The following is a 9,699-nucleotide window of genomic DNA, read 5'->3' as shown; positions in this document are numbered from 1 at the left end:
TATGGCAGAAGGATGCCTAATGGCCACCTTGCCTATGTTGTCCTTCATTGTTCTGTCTTATGTCTAAGCCATTTAACATCTACACGAAACTACTGAGAGGTTGTCCAAAATTGAGTTTTGATGTTTACTACCTTCAATATACTGATGGCACACATTTCTACTGTTTTGCTTCTAAATCACTATCTAATATCAGTAACGTCCCGGATGAATTCAGACAAGATAGAAGTGCTCTTAGGACTTTATTACACCAGGTTCATAAAATGCCCAAGTAGGTTTTGTACAGAAAATGCAGCCATACTGGGTTGGGAACATTATTTATTGCACAATTATTCAACATTGCAATGGTGCTGCTTCTGTCTGAACATCGGCCTCCATAGCCCCATCCCCTGCCCTAACCATGACTTTTGGTTTGTATGTATTTTAATTTTATCACAATTGTGCGAACATGGCAATACGTTAAGTCAAAAATAAATAAAAGAAAAATTAAAGAGAAAAGAAAAAATAACAGAGTGGGAAGGAAAGAGGAGAGGAGCATAATCAGTTCCACTCACACCATGTGGCTGCCTGCATATCAGAACTGCAGCAGGGGGAACTTATTACATGTGAATCAAAGTGGGAAAGCAGCAGGATTGGGAGGCATTGACGGGACTACAGGCAATGGATGGACTACAGACACAGTATCATGTGATAAGGTAAGGCCACAGACGCTGCTATCCTGCTATGATTCCACTTTTCAACCCTTGGGTGATGAAGTTCTTCATCAAAAGAATGAAGTAATTCAACCTGTGTTGGATGGGTCACACTAATCTTGAGGGTATGCTGCTGAATTCACGTCTAAATGTGGATGTCCATGTATGAGCACCAGCCAAGACTACATTAGCACAAGGCCTGTGGATCAAACATGGATCAGAACAGAGACTGCAGTCAAAAGATCATAAGACAATTAGAAATGGGAAGGGTAGCCATGGAAGAACTAGATAAGAGCCTAAAGGCACCATGCGTCAAGGGGTGACTCAAAGGCAGTGTTAGCACACCCTGCATACTCTGCATTATTTTGGGGTACAAATATTTTGTTATAATAGCAGTTACAGAGGGCATAAACATGAACCTTGAACGTTCATATGACCTTTAAGTGAACTTCTGATGACAAGTTGCAGACCTGAGAGCATGTGGAATGGACCCCTGTGACTTTATGGCTGCTTCCCACCCCCTGTTGTGTGTATTTCCTCTTTTAGATCAATGAACAGGTTTGTCATCCTAAAGCATTAAGCTCATCTTTCTCTTAGCCCCCATTGTACTTTCCCACACCCCTGTCCTTTCCCAAAGTCCCTGGGGTTGTCCTGATCTTATTACTGCTTGATTAAATCAATGTCACTGCCATCAACCAAAATATTACTTTCCTAACTCTGGAGTTAAGCCATCGATCAGGTGGGAATCCCATTGTTTCTAGGATTCCTGGAAAATTCACTCAACTGCCTCAAGATGCTATAAAAAGCCTGCCTTGACAATCACACATTGGCTCATTCTGAAATGAGATAGGAATGCTGCTAGATTTCATTTTGATCCCTCAACATAGGCGAGCTCCCCCCCCCCTCACACACACACATTTCAGGCAGCCTTGTTGAGCCACTGTAACTTCTACCATCCCGTTTGGAGCTCAATTTCTGGACTAGTAAAGTTTTATCTTACTTCAGCCTTGCTACAAGCTACTACCTTTTATTTTGTTAGTTTGTGTGTGTGTGTGTGTGTGAATGCTATTGCATAAATGGGGATTCTCTCCTTTGCAATTAATAAAATTAAGTAGTACTGTGCACTCTGAGAATTCTAGTTCCTGGCACTGTTATTCAAAGTCTGAGATCCCAGCTTTATATTACCAAAGCACTGTCACTGCTTCCTATTGAGGAGCCTTGGAGGCACAGTGTTTAAATGCCAGTACTGCAGCCATGAGGTTGTGAATTCGATCCCAGGGCTGCAAGATTGACTCAGCCTTGCATACTTTCATAGGTTGGTAAAATGATTACTTGGCTTGTTGGGAGCAATTGGCTTACAGATTGTAAACCACTTAGAGAGTGCTGAGTTCACTAGTAAGTGGTATAGAAATGTAAATGCTATTGCTATTGAGGTAATTAATTTCCCCATTGAGTACAATTTGTGGGTGTTCTGTCGGGATCCCTGAAATTTAGGTAACAGCAGTTAACAAACAACAACATCTATTTCACCCATTTCTGATGATGTTCCATCTGGCCATAATGAAACATGACTGAGTTACACTCCAATTGGACCTCTGTAATCAAGTGTTACATAGGGCTGCCTCTACTGGATTACTACTCCCATCATCCCACAGCCAGAAGCACCAGTGGTACCAGATTGGAAGAGGTTGAAATAACTGGTGTTTTGCCTCTCTCAATGTTATTGAAATACATCTTCCATTATTCTTGATGGTGGGTCATGCTGGCTGGTGCTAATGGGAGCTAGATTACATGTTAGACAAACTGGGTGTCTTCTTTTAAATGTACATCATGGGAGAAATCATTTAAAAGAACATAGCCTGTTACAGACTGCCAAAATAAAGCTGCTTCGGGTCTCTTTGGAGGTATGCTGCTTACATGATGCATGCATCCAAAGAATCCGGAAGCTGCACCAAAGCTGCACTCCAGTGCTTAGGAATGGAGTGTGGCTTTGGCGCGACCTCTGGACTCTTAGGACCCATGCAACATTTAAATAGCATACCTCCAAAGAGACCCAAAGCAGCTTTATTTTGGCAGTCTGTAACAGGTTTCTGAAGTTATTAGATTAGGAATTTGGGAGATTATTTTATACTCAGTAAGAAAGACCATCGGTCCAACTAGACCAATATTGTTAATTCTGACTGGCAGCCGTTTCAGGTAGGATTCTTTTCCTATCTGTAGAGTCCCTAGTAGTCTTCCATCCAAGTACTACTAAGTTCAATGTTGCTTAGCTTCCAAAATCATATTCTAGGTGGCATGGTGGTACGGTTATAGTAGATTTTGAGATTCTTGGCTATTCATTTGAAAATTCTTTTCATTTCACCATATACAAGCTGTCTAAGTGCTTTTCCAATCATACTGCTGAAGAGCTTGGCAATTTAATAGCTCATTTTCTCCTGCTTGCTTCATATCTCTGGATTGTGTGCCAAGGGCCCAAGCTCGACTCAGGCTTGCATCCTTCTGAGGTCGCTAAAATGAGTACCCAGACTGTTGGGGGCAAATTAGCTTACTTGCTAATTAGCTTACTTGCTGTTCACCGCTATGATCTTTGGAATAGCGGTATATAAATAAAACAAATTATTATTAATTAATTATTATGTACATGACTTTTAGGGCACATCTAATTTTTAAAAATCCCAGATTTTGTTCCTGTTATTTCCAATTTTATACCAGGGTAAAGCAAACTGATGTAAGCAACTCTCCTGTTGGGAGTCACAAGCAGGCAGACCATTCTTGTCAGCAGAATGCTGTCCAGAATAATTTAAAGGGATATTGGCAAAGGGATAAAACATATCATGATAGTCCTCTTCATATGTTAGGTTCCTTCTCTGTGTCTACAATGAACACATAGGTAATGTGGACTCTCCCTTCCCACTGCCCAAATGCTGTTCAATTTATGTCTGCAATATGTGCCCACATGACATGTTTGTAAGTGTATGCTCAGTGGCAGGGCTACATGATACAAAGTTGTACTTCTTGTACAAAGTTGTACTTCCACCCTTAACCTTACCAACTACATGTTAAAATGTATGTCTACAAGGTACATATATATACCTTGCAGATGTACATTGTAATATGTAGGTGGTAAGGTTATGGGTGGAAAAGAGTTTTGTTAGGTTTGTAATTGTTAATGAAATTTATGATTACTTCTACTTAAATGTGTAGAGGATTGTACCTTAACACAATAAGCAAAATATTATATTAGTCAACAATCCTATACAGTTATGTGCAGGAAAGTTTATAATTATATGTTTGTGTGAATGTGTTTAAGGATGTTCATTTATAATTGTTCGTATCACTAATGTGATGTGATGCGATGCGGTGTGTGTGTGTGTGTGTGTGTGTGTGTGTGTGTGTGTCTCATTAAATAGAGACACAATGACTACTTGTTGGGGACACTAATGTCTTGTTTCAGCCAGGAATTGAACTAAAGTGAGCCAGTGAGGTGTAGTGGTTTGAGCATTGGACTACAACACTGGAGACCAGGATTCAAATCCCTGCTCATCCATGGAAACTCACTGGGGGACCTTGGGCATATCACATTCTCTCAGCCTCACAGGAAGGCAAAGGCAAACCCTTTCAGAATAAATCATGCCAAGAAAACCCCTTGATAAGTCCACCTTAGTCTTGCCAGAAATTGAAAACAATTTGAAGGCGTGCAAGAACAACATCAGTTCACAAGAGCCAGCATGGTATAGTGGTTTGAGTGTTGGACCAGGATTCTGGGAGACCAGGATTCAAGTCCCCATACAGCATTGGAAATCACTGGATAACCTTGGGCATGTTACACTGTCCCAGCCTCATAAAAAGGCAATGACAAACCACCATTGAAAAAAAATTGTCAAGAAAACCCTGTGATAAGGTCATCTTAGGGATGCCATAACTCAGATATGACTTGAAGGCAGAAAAACCACAGCAGCAACAGACCATTGTGTTGCTTTTCAACTCATTGCTTCTAAGAATTTTAACAAGCTCTATGGTAATGTTAGTAAGCCTAATCAAATAATTCAAAATTGAAAAACCAAAGAAGTGTGGGTCAATGTGCTATACTTCAGTAGCATACCAAAAACCCAAGATAGCTTTTTTTAGTCCATTGCAGCAGAGGGAGCCTAATATGTTGCCACAGGCTGTAGCCAAAACAGCTTCACTTTCTTCCTCTAACCAAAACTGTGGAGGTGGTTGTGAGAACAGGCCCGCAAGCTAATCTCTGAAAGACGTACAACCCTTAAGGAATTGAGAAGTACTGACTCAGAAATGAATTCAGGAGAAGTGATTACACCATAATTTTAAAGATAATGCCTCATTTTGGGAATCGGCTGCAGGACAGATGGCCTCTAGAGGTAGCTGAACAGCTGGGTAAATTACAAATGATAGTAAAACCAGGGGGTGAGTTTACATAGCTGGGGTCTCTAAGCAGAAATACAAATTATGACAAATTAATGGGAAGTGTGACATTCTCTGTACATGTAAATAAACACTGAATCTGAGAACCTCTCTTTTCCCAAAGTGCTTGTAAATAAAAGTGGAACAGAGATCCCATGCAAAGTAACCACATGCTTATAATTTTCCAGTCTTGTAGATCCCCTGTGTGAAATTTCCTGTTTTTATTGCCTCTTTGTTAAGGTTCACACAAAATGGATAGGCGTTCTTTAACACACAACACTGCCCCAATCAAGAGCAATTGATAGAGCGATTCGTAGAAAGTGTCCCAAATTTAACGGTGGTTGTTGTTGGGGAACATTATTCCTACTATTAATCTCCAAAACGCATTGCAAGTAGTTATGGGGTATGTAAGCAGTAGTGCGGTAGAAAGCCAGGACTCACAGGATCAAATGAGAAAGATATTTAGATTAGCAGGATTCGTGAGATGATCTGCCAACCCGATCAAGTTTCTCTGTTCCCTTTGAACTTAATTGCAATCTTCACAGCAGCTGGAAGGAAGATGAATTTTTCCTAGCAGTGTCACATTGTTATAAGCCATTCCTAATGGAATGTAAAGTATTTAAAGATTTTTTTGGTCTTGAATGGGCAAGTAAGGGCCATATGGTTTGCAAAAGGCCTGTTCTTGACGAAGATACAAATTGCTGGAACTGATTTGTTGATAAACATCAAAACGGGCTGGCTGTATTTTTGGACTCTTCTTGGGGTGTGGCTGCTGGCATTGGAATGAAGATTGCCTTCACTTCAAAGTGTAATGCTATACTACTATGTTTAGTCCTCATGTTTCTAAATAAGACATTTTAGCCCACCCAAGTCACAGTTTTGTTTCAGAATCCCCACAGAACTAGATCTACTGCATATAGGCAATTTGCAGCCTTGTAAACAAATTTGTTCCTCAAATTTCAGACACTTTCTATAAACACTGTTAAGTTTAAAAACAGTAATATAGTAAGACTGGCAACGTAATGTGTTGGAGAGAAATATCTCATGCCATTTTCCAGCAAATCATGATGTGGTGAAGCAAAATTAAGATGCTCTGGTTGTAATCAATAAGTTGATGCCATTTGGGGAAAACTGGAATTCCTTCCATTAAGTTGATATTAGAATTCTCACCAGGAATTCTCAAGAAATATAATAAGTGTACATGAAACCCTAACCATAACCCTTATCCTGAACCTCTATTCATGGGGATCAGAAAGTACACCCACAGACTATTCAGAGCAAGTTTTTTGTGGGTTTTTCTGGCTATGTGGCCATGTTCTCGAAGATTTTATTCCTGTCGTTTCGCTAGCATCTGTGGCTGCATCTTCAGACCTCTGAAGATGCCAGCCACAGATGCTGGAAAAACGTCAGGAATAAATTCTTCTAGAACATGGCCACATAGCCAGAAAAACCCACAAAAAACTATAGAAGCTGGCCATGAAAACCTTCGACTTCATATTCAGAGCAAGCTTTTTGAAAATCCTGGTACGTGAAGGATAAATGGTTTATATATGGATATATACACAGAATAATAAAGCTGAGGCTGCATGTGCACTGCAGCAATAATGCAGTTTGACACCCCTTTAACTTCCATGGCTCTTCTATGGAATTCTGTGATTGTAGTTTTGTAAAATATTTAGTCCTCTCTGTCAGAGAGCTCTAGTACCACAATAAACTACAAATCCCAGGGTCCCATAGCGCTGAGTCATAGCAGTTAAAGCAATGTCAAACTGCATTATTTTTGCAGTGCAAATGCAGTCCAAGATCCTATTGGATATCAAGTGGCACATTTTTCCCACTTGATATCCAAAGGTGTAACTGTAGCAGCCATCCAGGGTCTCTGTGTGAAGGCAGCATCTTCCTTAGATATGTAGGGTGGCTTCTTTTTTCACCTCTGACCCCTAGACCACTGACTAACTGCAAGGATGGTTTTAGATGCCATTGACATCTATTTAATTCACCGAAAGGTACTGAGCAAGGAGGTGCTGAATATCTCCTCATCCAATGCCTTACAAAGTACTTACACTGATTTAAACAAGGCTTAAACCAGTGTGTAAAGCTGTTATCTAAGAGCTGTCTAAGCATTTCAGCATCTCAGCAGTGGTCCAGGAGCAGATCAGTTACTACATGGTTGGAAAAGAAAGTTTGCCTGATCACATCTTGGGAAATAAAATGCTGATGAGCCAAAACTTATTCAAAGTCTTGAATTATAGTTTAGAAGTGGTCCAGACTGACTTGCAGGGGTGAGGGGTAGGTTAAGATTGTCCAAGAACTCAACAGACACAGTAGAAGAATTCTGCCAATTAAAATTCATCTATGTATTTTGCTGTCTCTAGAATGCATAACTTTCTAGAGAGTTAACAGACTGATACAAATATGCAGAGGGAAAATATTCATAGTTTTCTGCATGATATACCCCACACATACACAACAGAAGGTCAGAGACAGATAGAAAGGTCTTGGGTCACTGAACCCACAATTACCCCATTCCCAGGTCACTAGGAAAGAACTGTAGATATTTCAAAAACCCTCATTTCCACCTGTACCTGTGTACAATAAAACCCATGGCAATATTCACAATATTTTCAAATGGCCACATGGTAAGAATTAGTCATTATGGTTTAAATGTGTTTTAACCAGGCTTTTAAAATAATACTGTTATCTAATTATTTTTTTGTAAAATAAAGTGGTAATTTAATCTTGTTTTAAATTATCGTAAGCTACCAGCATAGTGGTTTGAGTGTTGGACTGAGACACTGGAGATCAGGGTTCAATTCCCAGCTCAGCCATGAAACCCACTGGGTGACTTTGGGCAAGTCACATGCTCTCAGCCTCAGGCAATGGCAGACCTCCTCTGAACAAATTTTGCCCTGAAAAAAAACCCATTATAAGCCCTAAGGCCACCATAAGCCAGAAACATCTTGAAGGCACACAACAACAACAACAACAACAGCAACACGTCAGATCCCATCCCAGGGAAAAGGAAGGATATAAATTAAAGAACGGAAGAAAGAAAGAATATCACTTGACAAGGCACACTATAGTACTGGCCCAACCAAAGCTTCATCTGAGCCAATAGGACCAGGAAAGACATGTTTTGTGTTGATGATTCCAAAGTGATGCAGTAGCAGCTGGTGACATCCATAGGGCATTGAATCTACTCCAGGTTTTAGTGAGAACTTGAAAGTACCTATCCAATGTATTGACCCTGTTTCCAAAATAGATTCAGCATCTTTAAAGACTGGATTAAAATATGAGATTTACCTCCCTACTGATGCGGATGCTACCAGCTGCTGATCAGTCTGTGCCCAAGAATCCAGGCCATGTCTTCCACAGACAGACTGAGCACAAGAGTAAGGTTGGGGGAAAGAGAACACAATGGAGAAGAGACCAGGATGGAAAATGAGGAGGGATGCAAAGACTTACAGCAGTCATTAAGGCAGGGTAAATCTCACAGTAACTGTGATGGCTTAGAGAAAAGATGAGGTATCTTGAGATATCCATGAGTGGAGCTGGGCGCATCAGATGTAAAGATGATAGCACTGTGGTGCACAACACATACTTTACATGCAAAAGGTTTGGTGTTCGACATCTAGAATGTCCAGTGGTGGGAAGAAATCCCCATTTGACATCCTGGAGCACATGAGGATTTAAATCAACATCAGAATAGATCTTGGGCATTGCATTCCAGTATATTGAGGGCACCAGAGGCAAACTAAAATGCCAACATGGTTCATCTTAAAGTGCCTACTGTCTGTAACCAAGCCTTAGGAGAGGTGTGGCAACCCCTTAAGAAGAGGGGGGGGGGAATCAATGCAAAAATTGGGAAACCACAAGTATAATTAGAAAGTGACTAAACCCATTTGAAGAATCACAGAAGGCTGAACTGGGTGGGTCAGATAAGGCCTCAGGGATCCCTACCTTTCCTGCCATAGATGTATCTTTTTAGGATTTTTACTCCAGATTTCTTTCCAACACGCGTACAGAAAATAGATACTGAAGTGTTAGGCATTATCACATGTGTGAAGCATGCTTTCTGCACAGAAAAATTCCTAACATCTGAAAGGGCCCTAGTTTGACTTTTGGCAACTAGGTGGTCTTCTGGGTGACCCTAGTGTCCAAGGCCTCAAAAGGTTGGATTTAATCCCCTAAAGATTTCATACCCTATAGCCTCCATATGCTGGTGGGCTATAAGTCCTGTGCTTCAAATCCACAGACCAAGCTGACCAAGGATGATGGATTTGAGGTTCAACAGCTTCTGGAGAGCCACAACCCTGTCCTGGTGTAAACAATACTGTACTGAGTTAGATGGACCTGTGCTCTGTCTGCGCCTGGGAAAGCTTGCTATGCTTCAGGTAGGAGGCACTTAGGGATAGCATGGTGGCAGTGGCTTGGAGGAGGGGGGACACAGTTGCTTCTGCCCTCAGATTTCAGTGGGACGTAGCCACTCAAAGGTTTGCTTAGGCAGGGCCTGAAAGGGTGTCTTTTCCCAGAATCCCTCAGGTGGCATATCTACAAGGACTGTGGTTAAAAAAAATGGTTAATTGGA

Source organism: Sceloporus undulatus, chromosome 4 (genome assembly GCF_019175285.1).
Source record: "Sceloporus undulatus isolate JIND9_A2432 ecotype Alabama chromosome 4, SceUnd_v1.1, whole genome shotgun sequence".
Taxonomy (NCBI): domain Eukaryota; kingdom Metazoa; phylum Chordata; class Lepidosauria; order Squamata; family Phrynosomatidae; genus Sceloporus; species Sceloporus undulatus.
The sequence above is the reverse complement of the archived record's forward strand: the minus strand, read 5'-3'. Positions refer to the sequence as shown.